We start from the raw sequence: 16,514 nt of genomic DNA on the forward strand, positions 1-16,514 counted from the left end.
GAGTTTTGTTTTTTGTCTTGTCAATATTATTATTATTATAAAAGTCACTCCTTGTAAGACGTTAATTAAAAATTAAAAATCTTTATTTTAAAACGAAGAAAGAAAATTTCATTCCTCATTACAGTCTATTAAAACACAACCTATATGTTTTCATAAACATCTATATTTTTTCCAGTTTACTACTTTTCTAGAGGAATTTGGACGTTTTTTCTTCCCGTGGAAAAATCATTTCTTGGCTGAGATTACTTAAAATATTATTATTAAATATTGATGGGAACTTTAGGCTGTTTTCGGCATTGTTTTACCGCTCTTATAAGTCTCTTTCCGCTTATAACAGGGCGGGTTCGTCCACTCATCAATAGTACAACTAGCATGAATCCTATAATGAATCTGTTTAGATGTGAAATGATTCAATATTCGTTTTAATTCTAAGCTACTTCCAATATTTCTACAATAATACTAAATTAATTATAATAATATGGATTAATTCTATATTAATTCTAATAATACCGATTAATTTCTAAATAATTACAAAATTCTAAAAATAATTCCAATAATACCACTGATTTGTACACCTAATTCTAAGGTGGTTTCCCCCTCGCTGCCGTCCAATGTGCGAAGGTGATGCCTTTGTTTTTCATTTTGTTCTTCATAAATATATAACTATTAATCCATAATGCATAAAGAAATTATTCAATTTCCAAAACCCCTTTAAAAAGTGTTGAGACGACAGGCAATGACTTATTACTTTGCATCGAATATGATCCTACTATAGATATAATTATGACACAATATTAAACTAGAGATTAAACCTATAAACCCCATTTGATGAAGTTTGAAAAGTATTTAGAATTGCAATCGAACACAGTGTTATTTTTGTTCGTTTATGTGTGTAGATTAATAGACAACTGTAAGGGATTCTGCTGACCAAGGAATTGTAATGAGGTCATCAAAGTTAGTGTAATGACATATTAGGCGGGAAACCGCTAAACGCCAAAAGCGGCGGAAATGAAAACCGCTTTTCTGTCTGATGACATACTGCGCATTGCGCAATCGCTCGGCGGCGCGGCGCGGCAGGGGGATGGGACCTGGAGGGTCACATTCTCCTTTTGTCATCAGTTATTCAGTTGTGGTTTAGCTTTGTAGCATGGAGGTAGCACATTTTGTTAATATAGTAACTACTTGTGCTGCTGAAGCTGAAGGCCTGTTGAAAGAGAAAGAACCACGAATTCGCAGATATGCAGTGCGCCCGTATAACAATGTATGTTCGAGGAAATGCCCTAAATTTTTTGAAAACATTAGAAAGCACCCCAATAAATTTTTTAAGTACTATCGCATGTCAATTGCATCATTCGATGAACTTCTGTGGACATGATTCCGCAGAGTCCTTGTCAAAATCACGAAACACACTGAACTGCAAATCGCAAACCGCAGCGGTTCAGTAGACAATTTGTCATCAGCCATTAGTTTGTGTATGTTTCCTCTGCCCAAACCGCAAAACGCAAATCGCTTTCCCGTCGACAAGGCGCGGGCTACAGTTTGCCGCCGATCGCAGCTGCAGGCGGGCACATAATATGTCCTTGGGCATTGAGATTACACTGCTGGCGGTTTTCAAGGGCGCCGCCGCTAGTTTAAGCGTTTTTGCACTTTCGCGCCTAATATGTAATTACACTTATTCGGTCGTATGAATGTATTGATAGACAAAATAGTTTATAGTATTGGGTTACGAAAGCTCGAGCAGTATGAAAAACGCAGAAGTAAGGCATTTGCCACCAGCCTCTCATTAAGTATTGTACAGAGAATAGTCAAAACTCTTATTGTTATTGATGTTCTTTCAACATGTAAACGCAGTTTGTGTATTGTTTGATTACGATTATATGTTATTAATGATCGGAAGTGTCGACGTATTATTTGTGTTACCACAACAAAGGGGTTTATGTATTCATTATGAAGTAGATTAACAGATGTACATCGACTAAAGTAACTTTTTCTGCATACGAAGTTTCTATCGTTTTGATTATAGGAGAAAATCGGAGAAAATGGGGCTTTCTCTACATTTTCAAATACTACTTAAAATGAAATAATGTGGAAAAAACTTCATCCGTATTTTTTAAATCTTTGTATCAAATTATTATTTAATTGGCAATTTAAAGTGTAAAAGTAAAAGTATTGTGTGCCATCTGTCAATAGAAAATACAAGTAAAATCCTCGTATGTTGTTCTTTTCCCTTCATTTAGTAATGGAGACATATTGGTTATATATTTGACTTCTATTTTACAATGTCCAGACTAACGAGCATGTGCAAAATGGGATGGAGGTGTATGGGAATAATAATAATTGTAAACGACTGACTGAGAATGCGAACATACCAAACGTAAACAAATGCCTCATCGTGTCGATGGTGTATATCAATACACTCGAAAACATATTCACGTGCTAAATACATTTTTACCAGAGCTTTACAAACAACACACCATTTGGACTATTTAAGAAGTGAATGTTACTTGGTGTGTGATAACGAATTAGCTCGAATCTACGAACACTACTTTCAACACCTCAAGTAAACATATCGTGTATAGAACGTTTCGATGTGGTGCAACTTGGCTTATGCTTTACAAATGTTTGGCGAGTAGCCGCATCACCTGGAGCCGGTTTTAGAATCTGTTACTTTACCGCAAACTGAATTTTAACCTCAGTATAGTAACTACACGTTCTTATGAGACTTAAAAATATCAAACTTTAATATAATGCACTACTCTCCTTCATAATCTAATCCACAGAAATTGTCGCAATTGTGCAAAGATATATTTGTTTCATTACGATATCTGCAACGGTTTTCCAGAAAAATCCGATTTTAACTTCTTATGTCTATTTTCCCTAGATGAAACAAATATTTTTTTTTGTAGAAATGGTCAAGGATTTCTATTTTCTAAAAAAGAATTAAGTACGAATTTGACAAATAAAAAAAGTTACGAATTTTGAATCTTGGCTTGCCCCCCGTAGGGATGCCCCTAAAAACAATGTGTCAATGTGGTTTAGATAAAGTAATTCCTAATAATAAATGGAACCTTTTAAAGGGGCGTAGCGCTAAAGGGGGCTTTTTCGGACACATATCGATATGCACTTTTTTGATCAAAATTACTTTATCACTTGTGTTTGCGTTTGGCACACCGAAAATGAAACACCTTTTAATTAAATCTAGTTTGTTCGTTATAATATAATGTGCATTGTAATATATTATTATTTTCACATTTTTTCTGCCGTTTTCTTTGTAATTTTTCGCCTGCACTGTTACCCGTTTTTATTTCGTTGTTCAAACCAATGTTTTAGAAAATTATCTTCTGTATTTCCATGGGATATTAAAAAAAATTGACTTGCACTCCAAATAAGTAAATTAAATTTTGGTTTTTTAAAAGGAATATTTGCTTTGCAGTTTGCGCACTATTTTGGTACTGACTCTTTACAATGGATAATGTCAAGATTGCTATTTATGATTTTCCGCTATTAAACTCACTAAACATATACTACTATATTTTATTAAGAAAAAATACGATACTATAAAAGGTGTTTTATAATAATAATAATATAATAACACAAATGGTGTCTAGCTTCACCATAAATTAAAACGATATCCGTCAATTCCGAGATGCTATACAGGTAAGCCCTAGCGTAAGCCATTTTGTGACACTTGAAAAACTAATGTAAACACTATCACAAAAATGTTAATACTGAAATCGGATTTTAGTATTCGCAATAGCCTGGGGCCACGTGGAGATAGAGCGCATTGCGTACAACGCACAACGCGATTGACACTAGAGACTACAGTAGCCCAGCGATGTAAGAGTTGTAAATACTACAACTTCAATAATTTTTTGCTAGGAAACTAAAAGGATTTTACAAAACAAATTTTACGATATTGACTGATAAGAAAGGAATTCAAATAATGGCATATAGGGTATTCTATTAAAAAAATTAATAAAATAATTGTTTGAAATCGCAAAAAAATCCTAAATTTGATTTGCACCATTTTTTCGAAAAACGTAAAAATGTTAACGCGGTAGTATATTATGTGAATTATTCTGTACAGTTCACTTTAACATTACGGAATAGTAGTCTCAGTAACAAAACAGTACACACTTTTTATGCAAACTTCCAATTATCTATTCAAATTTGAAGAGTTTGTAATTTTTTTCCATTCTTGATGTTTTATTAGAAAAAATTTTCCATTTTATTTATTTTACAATAGGGTCGTCTAATATTTTTTGAAAAGATTTGCCTAAAATATGTTATTTCGTCATTCTTTTTAATTTTCGATCGTTTTTCGCAAAGGAGGGGTACAAAATATTTCGAATTATCGGCCATTTTGAAAATTAGAACGATGTTTTAGTAGTTGTAAAAAAATACAGTCCGATCTTACAGTTTCGATAGGCAGAAGATTCGTGACTGAAGTCATTAAATCTGGTATATTTTAGATTTACATTTAAATGTATATTATTGGCTATTGTTGGCCCTGCTTGCTTAGGAACATGACAGAATTCCTCATTTCTCGATTTCAATATTTATTTTGAAAAAATTCGATGAAACGGGGTAGAAATGTAATTATTAAATTCAGAATAGTGAATTAGTTGATTAAATTTTATCACATAAACTATGAGATTGTTGAACAGTATCAAGATGGATACTTATGAAATTAGTTCACATAATACTGTCTATAAAACCGAGATACTATTTATATCACAATCTCGTTTAGCCTTGACGTTCGTATGTATGTTAGTGGGTACACATAATGTTACAAAATCCCATCAAAATTTGCTGAAGCTCGCACGGAAACTTATAAGGCCAGGAAAATTGGCAATTGAAATGCTTCTTCTGTAATGTTGACCGAGGTGCAATAGTTGCCTAAGGATATTGAAACATTTATTATTATTCAACATGTAAAGTGTTCCTAGTGAAATGCTTTGCATCATTACAAATGAAAACTAAATTAATAGCATACATAAACGTGGTTTACTGGCGTTGTTTAGACTAAAAACGATATTTACAGGGTGTGTCCTTCAAATCACACCAACACGATGTCTCGCAAACCAAAACGGATGTTTATGATTTATGTAAAAAATGTTGTGGAATGCAAACCAATTACTTTAATATGACGACAAATGAAATTACTTTCCAAAACGGTATAGATGGCATTATGAAACAAAGAAATTTTTCGAAAAATCACTGATTGACGAGATATTTGAAAGTGAAAATATTTTTGTTAACAACAAAGGTTGTAATTTCTTTAAAATCAAGTCTGGGCCTCGCAAGTGTTTTGGAACTTTATTTATATTAAATGGTTCTGGTTAAAATGCCACTGAAATGTATTTTCTCTAGCTTTTTGTTTGGACTGGAAGTAATTTACCTACTTTTCATTTTTCTAAATTATAAAAAATCGCGATTCCAGTCGAATAAAATCTGTAGCAATCGAAAATATGTGGTTATTTTTCAACAGGTGTTTATTTAAAAACACCAGTTATTTGTATAAAATTAAATGCTACCACAAAAAGAATTTTTGATAAATCTATTTCGGAAAATACATACTAATTGTTGGTCAAGCATTAAGTTTTATTGCCATTATAAGCTCTATTACAACTATATCAATTTATCGTAAACAAATTTGCAAACCATCTATAATATAAGATTAATTTTAGGTATTTTTAGGTATGTACGAAAAACATTTCGCTGAAAGTAAGTTCGTTCATAAGAAGTTTCATGCAAATTTAGAGAGTTTCATGTTTTAGTTAAGATTCCGTGTGAAAATCACAACCTCTTTTTTCGTGTTGAGACGAAAATAACATTTTGGGTTTAAAAGACTAAACGGTGAAAAAATATACAGGGTGGTCCGAATTTTATGCAGGAAACTTCGAGGGTAGATAGATCTTTATAAAATAATATGTGTTTGCCTTATAAACATAGGTCTGGAACGGCTCCGTTTTAGAGATACAGGGTGTTGAGGTTTAAAAAAAAATGCTTTTTTTTTATATCACACTACCTCACAGGTGGTGTAGAAAGGAGTATAATTTTGGTGATGTGCTTACAAATTGTACTTACTTTTAAACATAAAAGAATATTCTTGTAATATTATCGTTAGAAGTGTCTGCCACAAGGTTTTAAACAAAAAAATATTCTTGTAATATTATCGTTGAAGTGTCTGCCACAAGGGGATTGTATTGGTATAACTTGAGAACGGCGAATCTTAGGGAAAAAATTAGTCACCTTTTTTACGTATTTTTTGCAAAATATAAATCATTTGCAATGACATGTAAAAAATGCAGTGGCGTAGGTTTTTTTTTTTTGTAAAAAAGGAGGTGACCCCTGTCCAGTTGTACACCACTGGTTGAATCTTTAAAGCTCATATTTCAGGGAACATAAGGCCTACTATCATACATTATATATACCAAATTTTATTGAGATCGGTTAATAGATTCCGGAGATATAAACAAAAAATCAATTTTTTTTGACAACTTCAACTGTATCTCTAAAACCTAGACCTATGTTTATAAGGCAAACACATATTATTTTAAAGAGATCTATCTACCTTCGAAGTTTCCTGGATAAAATTCGGACCACCCTGTATAGGCAAAATATATTCCTTTAATAAATAATTAATATACAGGGTGTCGCGTTCATGTTTTTTTCTTAGACGCTCTGTTTTCGAGATACAGTGTGTTGAAGTTGTTACTTTCCAAATGGCTTTCCTTAATTATCTTTAAATCGGCTAAAGATAAAAATGAAAAAATTTGTACACGAGTAAACATCAACTGTGCGTTAATAATAATATGCAAACGGTTTCTTTCTGAAAAGCAGTGTCGCCGATAGGGGTATAATCGAAGAAAAAATATGTTAAAAGTCAAAATTTATTACATTTCTAAACGGTTCTGTAAACTCTAAAGGATACTACAAAAAAAGGTATACTTGTCGAAATTCGATAGTATGTACCATTTTCGAGAAAAATGAACTACCCCTATTATTTTTCCATGAGGAACTTGCACACAAGTTTTTTTGAAACATGAACGGGACACCCTGTATAAGGTGTTACAAAAAAGTAGTTTAACGCAGATGAAAATAATGGGATTTGTGTCATGCCATTTTTTAGTTTAGGCGTTTTTTTTTAGAATGACAAAATTTTAATTAAAAAAAGAAACATTATTTTGACCACTTTTATTATTTTTTAATTTTTTGTTAATTAAGAAAATAAACTAATGAATTATAACTATTTAAGATATCGCAGTAAGGTGATTTCGTTAGTTTTCAAAAGGTCTCCACGACTTTTTTGTCTTACGGTCGGTTTTGCGGCGCCGTACGTGCATTGCTATCGGCGCTAAAAGCCCTATTTTCAACATAAAATTAAAATTATAAATAACGATGATAGAGATTCGAGAGCTCGGACATTTTTATTGGAAATTTCCTCTTCTTTTAAGATCTTTTTAAATTGACGCTAACGTTTATATTTTTTCGAGTTATTTGCAAAAACCGAACCCCTTTTGTTTTTAATATTTATTTGTTTATAACTTTTGCAATTGTTTCTGTGCGAATACGATTATATGCACATTTTTCTAGACGTCATTCGGAATCGACTTAGACCTCAACCATCCCTTAACTCGAATTATACCAGACTGTATAAAATAAATTAGTATATTAAGTGTTAAGTTCGTATTAACCATCAGTTCACTCTAAATAGGATATTTTGGGAACACTCAAATAATATATACATACAAGGTATAACTAGTAAGTAGTAGTGATTCATAGGTAGTTTTGATTAATTATTTTGAGATATGATCTCGTGTTTACATTTCTGACACATCAGTACATCCTTCATTCTCATATATTTTCTGGATTCAAAATGAGATGAACGAGATAAAGTGATTACTATGACATTCGTTGATAGGGAACGATGGGGCACACATTTCAAAGTTCAAATAACATATTTGCAGTTTTTAAGTAAAGATGAAATAAACATGAATATTATATATAGTTTCATTTATTAAAACTAAAAACAATATTTTTGTAAATGCAAAGTATAACATAAAAGTATTGCTGATATTAAAATAATATATTCAGTATTGTCCCTACCCTTTAGGCAAAACCACCCCTGCTGTATTTAGTGAATCATCTGAAAACATAACATTGAAATGTAAAATTCAGAGCACAAGTCTATTGCAAATAAACCATTCTAATTTTTTTTTCGGGATAATCTGTGTATGATTCAAGTAAAAGGTGTAGCAAAAGTAACGCAGGATTTGAATTGTGTACCTACCATTTTCATTACGAAATGTTGGCAGCATTGTCACATGTTGTAGTAAACACGTTGCTATTAGACAAAATGGAGCGCTATACGGCGGATACGCGTGTGAAGGTTGTGAAGTACGGAGAGTGTGTAACTGAGACTGTGCGCAAATTACGTGGATTTTTCGATAAAAGGTACTGTGAAAAGATCAATTGTCAAATTTGAACAAACATGTTGCAGACAATAAAAAACAGCACGCCCTTGTACTGGACGTTCAGCTGAAAACATTGCTATGCTGAATGATAGTGGCGGAAATTCTCGTAACCTCAATGCGCCGTCGATCACTGCAATTAAACATTTCAAAAAGTACAATGCAGTGGATTTTAACAAAAGATCTGCATCCATTCAAGATTCAACTAATAGAGAATCAATTTTGCTAAGAAAATTACCTTAATAATCCTGGGGTCTTCAAGAACTGTATACCCAAAGAGTGAAAGCGTGGTGTGGATTTTACGCTGGTGGGGTGATTGGTTTGTTCTTTTTGTAATTAATTTTCACAATCTTCACTCCCTCATCCGTCGTATACTGCTCCATTTTGTCTAACCGTAATGTGTTTACTACAAAATGAGACCCTGCACAATGCAGCCATTTCTTCGGAATAAAAATGGTTCACAATTCAAATCCGTCGTTACTTTTGAGGCACCCAAACAGTTTACGTCTCTCAGATTTCCTGATTGTGCCTTTTTTTTAAGGTTACGTCAGTTATACAAACCGGTCATGTCTCCGGGTCAGTCATGAAATAGATCTGGTAACGCTAGTTGTACACGATTTATGTTAACATAAAAGTGGCGACTTTTTTTTAATGTAAAATTTTCGTTGCGAATAAAACCCGCATCTATAAATGATTTTACTACTTATTTATAGATGGCCATATATTAATTTCACTTGTCTCCCTGTGCGGCTTTGCCCCGTCGTCCCCTATATATGAGTAACATAGCAAAATACCTCTCTCGAGAGGATCAATTGTTTTATGATACTCAGTACTGGTGACGGTCGCTTTATTCACGGAACAAGTATAACAAATTAGGACACATTCACCGAGATAAGGATTTAATTAAGATAAATAAAATTTGGTAGAGCCAATAATAATTTTTTCTTCATTACCACTATTAAATACATTTTGTATTTATTTCTTTTTTATACAGCATTTTTAAGTAGATTTATTGCAATCAACATTTTATTTAGTAATGTGATAAATAAATAATAAATTTACATATTTTGTGTCAGTTCTGTTGTTTTTGTTATATTGTATTAAATGTTGATTATCTGGCAATTAGCAACGCATTTTTACAGATATCGTTTAAGTACTAATAAATGCATAAATGGCAGAGTTATACGCAGTTGTTTAGTGGAGTTGGAAGTTTTTCACATAACGAGTAAAAAATTTCAATTTACAAAACTATCTCTTTTAATTAATTAATTAATTAATTAATATACAAGGTGATTCACAACTTATCCAAAAAAATTTGGGAAAGATGCGGCATGAGAAATAGTCAATATTGTAAAAAAAATTTTTGTAAAATTCTTATAGTTTCTGAGAAAAAAATTATTGAAGTTATAGCACATTAAACCACTGCTGGACAACTGTAGTCTCTAGCGCCATTCGCAATACGCATGGAGAACCATGTGACTCCTAATACTGAAATCCGTCGTTGCGGTAGTTTTTACCTGTTATCTGTGGTATTTACATCAGTTTTTTAGTAGTTAGTATCAAAAATGGCTTGCATATAGAGCAACTCAGAGTTGATGGATATCGTTTTAATTTATGGTGAAGCAAGACAACATTTGTATTATGGTGAAGTATTTGTGTTATGGTGAAGCAAGACATCATTTGTGTTAGTTCGTAGAAAGTGAGTAAGACGGACCCAAATGTGTTTACACGTGAGTGGATCAAATTTTGAACAATTGCTGTTGCAGCATCGGGTATGTCAAATGATTTTATTATTTAAAAACACAAATTAATTTTATTAATAATTAATAAAGGCAAAAGCATTTGAATTTGCCGATATAAAATAGGTGCGATAAAATTCTATTTACATATTTCTTTCCTTGCGAAAGTTTTTGTCCGTTTTTATCAGGCCGCCATACCGGTCGCATTGTGCGAGGTCAGGTTTTACAGTGGACCAGTTTCCAGTGCCGTGCAGAAGTGTATTTTTAAATCAATTTCGAACTGACCTTTTTGATTTTTTCTTTACAAAATTGTATTTGTAAGGGTCCCCTGTACATCCAGAATTTTTTTTAGAAAAGTTCTGAATCACCCTGTATATCATAGTATATAGCTTCAAGGCAATAGCGATTATAAAAATGAAGTAAACATTTTTTTTAAATATTTTTTTAAGGAGTTCCTAAAAGATCCGTCACTAGCTTTTTAGAGAAAAATTACTCTAAATTTATAGAAATTGATAACATATCAATATTATAAACAATAAAAAAATAAAGCCATGACAATTGATTTATACGTAAAATTTACGGGTTTTGAAATAAATTTAAATTCACATAATCTAACCCAACCTAACCTAACATAACCTAAAAACAAGTTATAAAGTATTATCGTAATAACATTCAATAATATTTGTTGATATGCGAATAAAAGTAAATTATTAATAATTTATCATTGCAAATAGTATGTGAATTTTATTTCAAGAACACCAAATCTAACATAACCTAATTTTAAAAAAATAAAAGAGTTTCTTAAGCTCAAAACCTAGTACAATACTAAAAACAAAATTATTTGATAAATTTATTTCCATGAAAAGATTAATTCTAGATTTCTAAGGTGAGCATTAATAAAAAATAACATTTACAAACCTAGCCTCATCTAAATTTATCAGTTTTTTTTCTTAAAGTATTCTAATTTCAATTTCAACCAACTATTCATTGGCATGTAAAAATTACACCAAATGCATTAAAAAACCTAGCTTAACCTTTAATAAATTTAGAGTAATCTTCCTCAAAAAACTCGTGAAAGATTTCTTAGGAAATCACAAAAAAAAAATATAAAAAAATCCATTTTAGACAATTTTTATAGGCTCTAGGTGTTTTTGAGACTACTAACTATAAAACGCCGCAGTATGTGTTGGTGTATTGTGGTGTACAAAAAGATTTTTTTATTATCTGTTTTGCAATAGGTATTTAACATTTGGTGACTATTAGTTACGTGCTTTAAGTAATTCAATTTTATTTCATTATTTACGCTAAAGTTGTGTACTCAGGGATTTAAAAATTATCGAAAAAGTCAGTTATATAAATAATACAGGGTTATTCAGAACTTATCCAAAAAAAATTTTTGGGCGTACACGAGACTTACAAATATAATTTTGTAAAGAAAAAATGAAAAAGGGCAGTTTGAAAATGATTTAAAAATACACTTCTGCACGGCACTGGAAACTAATCCACTGTAAAACTTGACCTCGCACAATGCGACCGGCATGGCGGCAAAGTGTGATAGAAACGGACAAAAACTTTGGCAAGGAAAGAAATAAATAGGATTTTATAGCACCTATTTTATATCAGCAAATTCAACTGCTTTTTCCGTTATTGTTATTAATTAATAAAATTAATTTGTGGGTTTAAGTAATAAAATTTAACCTACCTGATGTTACAACAACTGTTCAAAATTTTATCCACGGACGTGTAAACACATTTGGGTCCGTCTTATGGCGGTTTTCCACTAAGCGGACAGTTCAGTTTATGTCCTGTTCGTGTTTTCTAGAACCTGAAAAACAAAAACAAAATTGAAACAAACCCAAAACTCTTGTTTCCATCAAGCGAGCTACATTTTGTTCGAGTTTTGTTTTTGTTTTCGGTCCTTTTCCACTGGTTGTCGCGAGGAAGTCTGAACAGATTTTTCCAATAACCAACCAACGTGTTTAGAGAAGATTTTTTATTCTTAGTTATGGCTGGTTTATACTGAAGTCCTTGGAAAAAAGTAAGTGTATATGTACGGTTAAAGTGTTTACTTGATTAGTTAGTTAGCGAAGTAAACACCTTAACCGTACACATATATATTTTTTAATAGCTATAATTCATTAATGATTAAAATATTGTTTTTTGGAAGAAGAAAACGCCAACATAGATATTGGGTTAGATCACTTAAATAGGAAACACAAAACGACAGTTTCCACTAAACAGACTTGAGTTTCAAAACACGTCGAAATCTTTTGATGTGACCGCTTTCGAGCGGGACCCGAAAAACAAAACTCCAACACCATAACACAAATGCTTCACCATAATACAAAAATGTTGTCTTGCTTCACCATAAATTAAAACGATATCCATCAGCTCCGAGTTACTATACACGCAAGCCCTTTTTGACACTAACTAGTAAAAAAACTACTGTAAACACTCGTAACGACGATTGTAAAATCGGATTTCAGTATTCGGAGTCGCTGAGGCCACGAGTATTGCGATTGATGCTAGAGACTACAGTTATCCAGCTATGAATGTTTGAATGTACTAAAACTTACAACAATACAATTTTTTTCTCGGAAGTATTTTACAAAAAATTTTTTTACGATATTGATTGCATTTCTCATACCGTATCTATTCCCAAATATTTTTGGATAAGTTGTGAATCACCCTGTATAATATACATAATAAATAGGTACTTCTGAATTATAAAATTGAATTATTTTATCCTTTAGATGTCTGAACAAGATAATAAAGTTTGTGATGTAGGAATTTATTGCTGGCATAATAAGCTGTATACATTATCCTTGTTCCAGATTCCTGAAAACGACATGACTTTTATGTATTAAGTAGAAATGTGTGTACTTATCCAATAATTTTTATCAAATTTACTAACAACTGTGAATACCAGGCAATTTAAAATTATTTATACGTTATTCTGTTTTTACATATGTATATTCTTATAATTAATTATTATAAACATTATATGGATGTACATATGTACAACAAGAAAAGCGTATTAAGTCAACATTCTTTTGTACAATATGGTGATATTGCGTCAACCTATATATAAGTATTTATCACGATTGCGCGTACGTCCATTTGTTTCTTCCATTTCGTCGGTAATATTGTTACAAGTAAGTTCATTTTTTGTTTTTATTTATTTCTCTTTTGCTTAGAAACCACTTATCTTGCCACTTTGTTAACATTTAAGATAATAAACTGTTATTATGTTAAAGAGGGTAAAGTACTTTTCATAATTTGAATTTTTAGGATAGAGTAAAATCCAGTTACATCTGAACCGGTGAGCTTCTTGTTCTCAATTTAATTTTCTACCTAGTTTAATCTGAAATATATTCATATGCAGATTCAATGTCAAGAACTTGAATAAGTTTATTATTAATTATAATAAATTGTATAAAATAATTAATTATTCAAGATAAAGCTATTTGTAATTAAATTAACGAACTGTTAAATCCTAAGGAGAATTTGAAGACAATAAATCATGAAATCAGGTTGTGGCTTCCGTTTTAGGTTTAATTCATTCATCCCATCGTGCGAAAACTAGTAAGGATTTTTCATATCGGGCATTCCAACCCAAATCACTGAGGTCCTGACCGGAGCATTTCTAATTTTTCTGACTTTTTGGTATTATATAACACCCATTTAGAGTAGTTTTCATGAATGTTTTCAAATTTTTATTTCATCCCCTCAAGAAGTTATGAGCATTTGAAAAATTTTCAAATAGCTGTAACTTGGCGAAGACTAAAGATATAAACTTTTTTATAAAAAAAAGTATAAAAATAATATAATTTCAGTTTTTCGAGTGTTTGTTTGATTTTTAAACCAAAAAAGTGTTTTTTTGATAAAGGGTGGCGTTTTGTTTCTTCAAAAAATTCCCAAAAAAATTGTCTTTCAATATGCAAATTTATGAGACAGGTTCTAGAATGGAATGTTTTTTTTTCGATTTAATTTTTTTTTGTATTTTAAAATTTTACAAATATACGATATGAAATCAAATTTTATTATATGTAGAAGTAAATCGCGATGACTGTAATTAAATTAAAACTAAAAATACCATATTTTTAAAACTACTTATCTACTAATATCGTCTAATTTTTTTTTTCAATATTAAAAACTAAAACTAAAAATTCCATATTTTAAAAATTACTTCTACTAATATTGTCCATTTTTTTTTAATATTAAAAAGTTTGTTTTGCATAATGCCATAGTGCTTGTTATATTTTTGACTACATATTTGTATTTAATAAAAACATTTATATAAAGATAGGTTAACGACGAAACAGAAAATAGGAAAAGAGCATAAAATTTTCTATAAACACGGGTTCGAAAATGAATAGTTAAAAGTTGTCAAAGATGCACTACCAAAAACCTACTTTTTATATATTTTTTTCAGAATGGCTTATCAAATCCAAATGGAAAAGCACAGGTCTTCACATTATTATCAATTGATAATTTCATGGATTCAATTGAATAATTTCATGGATTAATATTTTTTCATCATACACAGTGGCGGAGGTGTTGAGATTTTTTTATTACAATAATAATTTTAATAGCATTTTGGAATAATAATAATACATTTTTCGGAAAGCACATTTTAAAAAACAAACAATAATCTTGTTCGACATCGCCAATGTTCTCGATTTTGCTTATACCTACCTACATTATGCCAACTAAAATAAGAAAATTGGTGGTAAAGCCTCTTGAAGCTTGGGAGACAAAATGCATATATGTATTTAGGAAATACGGATTTTGTATTTTGTCATATTTTAATTGACTGAAATGTTCAATATTTCTCTAAATCTCGATTTAAAATTTTGACCTATAGATGAAAAAATATATGGTTAAGATAACTTGCAAAAGGCAAAACTGTCCTTAAAAAACTTAAACTTAAATATTTAACTGGTATGTGATCGGTTATAGTTAAATTTTTATAGTCTTGCAATGCGGTCGGTGTAAGCTTTCCTTGGAATTTTGCAACAACTTTCACTCTGTCACAGATTTGTTATTAATGTTATGCTACCTGATTACTAATTAGTCACGGCGAAGAGTTGTTTTATATTTTTTTGTAATCGAAGTATGGAAAATTGTTTAACCACTTTTCCTGTTTTTCAGCATAGTTTTATTTAACTGTGCATCCAAAAATATATTAAAAATTAATGTACTCCTGTCATTTGTTTACGCATAAGTAAACTTAGTTTTATCTGCTGAAGTCCACTAAATCTGTTTTACCTAATTCCTCATACGACCGCCGAAATTTACTTGATTAAAGAAAATTGTACCATTGTAGTACTGTTAATTGTGTGAAATTGTTGGGCGCCAAAACAACTAAGCAAATTGCTTTGTGTTGAGGTAATCATTTTATTTAACATGTTAATCTGTCTTTTGCCTCTTCCATTCAAAGAACGAGTTTCTTTTTTCAATCATTAACTGTTATAATAAATTCTTCTCACAATAAATCTACTAAGGAAATATACAAAAAAGACATTATAAAAGTATATAATTTTTTATAGTTTTATTAAAAATATTATTCCAATGTATAGAAAAACTTGTAGGTGTATACATGTTTCGTCTTTAAACCTTTTTTCCACTCATTTTGCTACATACTGTTAATTTAATATTTTTGGTTTTTTACTAGAAATCTTATAGGTACGAATTCATTTTTTGAAATTGTCAGGAAGGCATTCGGTGCTGTTTCCCAATTTTAAGATTAAAAATGATATAAAAAATCGGATTGTCCTCGCTCTACATAAGCTTTTTAAATATCATTGGTGCCATATTCTTTTAAAAATTATTGTATATACTTTTAATAATTTAATAGTAAACTATGTTAATTCCATATCAAGCGAAAATTTGATTTAGTTCAACAAAATAATTCCTGTTTCAACTTAACTCCTATACCTACATAATATCTAAATAATATAAAATGTAATATATACACAAAATTTCGGAAATCTTTTTTTGCTTTGGCAATAGCATTTGGATATACCTACTGTCTCACTTTAATGCAAGTTTTTTTTAATATTTATACCCGATATTATGATTCTTTTATTTACATAATAATTATATAATAATTACTAAAATCGGAATAGAATCTTAATAATATTCAGTTGGATTTTAATAGTTAAGTAAAAGTAACGGAATTTTTCCTGAAATTTTAATGGCATACCAAAAGGGTAATAAAATATATATTAACACATATTTGTGGTCACCTATTTGAATTGTATTGTAATTGTATTTGTAAGACTATTTATCTAAT

General features: G+C 30.6%; 1 protein-coding gene across 3 annotated transcripts in view; it reads left to right on the top strand.

Annotated features, from left to right (window-relative positions):
- Window positions 1–16,514, top strand: part of LOC108905752 (elongation of very long chain fatty acids protein AAEL008004-like) — a 90,160-nt gene that overhangs the window by 15,278 nt on the left and 58,368 nt on the right. Inside the window, exon 1 of one of the 3 annotated variants that reach the window (XM_018708760.1) lies at window positions 13,332–13,371. The exons of 1 other annotated variant lie outside the window; for it this stretch is intronic. The gene's annotated coding sequence lies outside the window, so the exon portion shown is untranslated. Of the gene's footprint in view, window positions 1–13,331; window positions 13,372–13,516; window positions 13,539–16,514 lie in introns of those variants that run through there. One more of the 3 variants, XM_018708762.1, reaches the window with a different exon arrangement.

The sequence above is a fragment of the Anoplophora glabripennis genome, unplaced genomic scaffold (assembly GCF_000390285.2).
Source record: "Anoplophora glabripennis isolate ALB-LARVAE unplaced genomic scaffold, Agla_2.0 scaffold181, whole genome shotgun sequence".
NCBI classification, from domain to species: Eukaryota; Metazoa; Arthropoda; class Insecta; order Coleoptera; family Cerambycidae; genus Anoplophora; species Anoplophora glabripennis.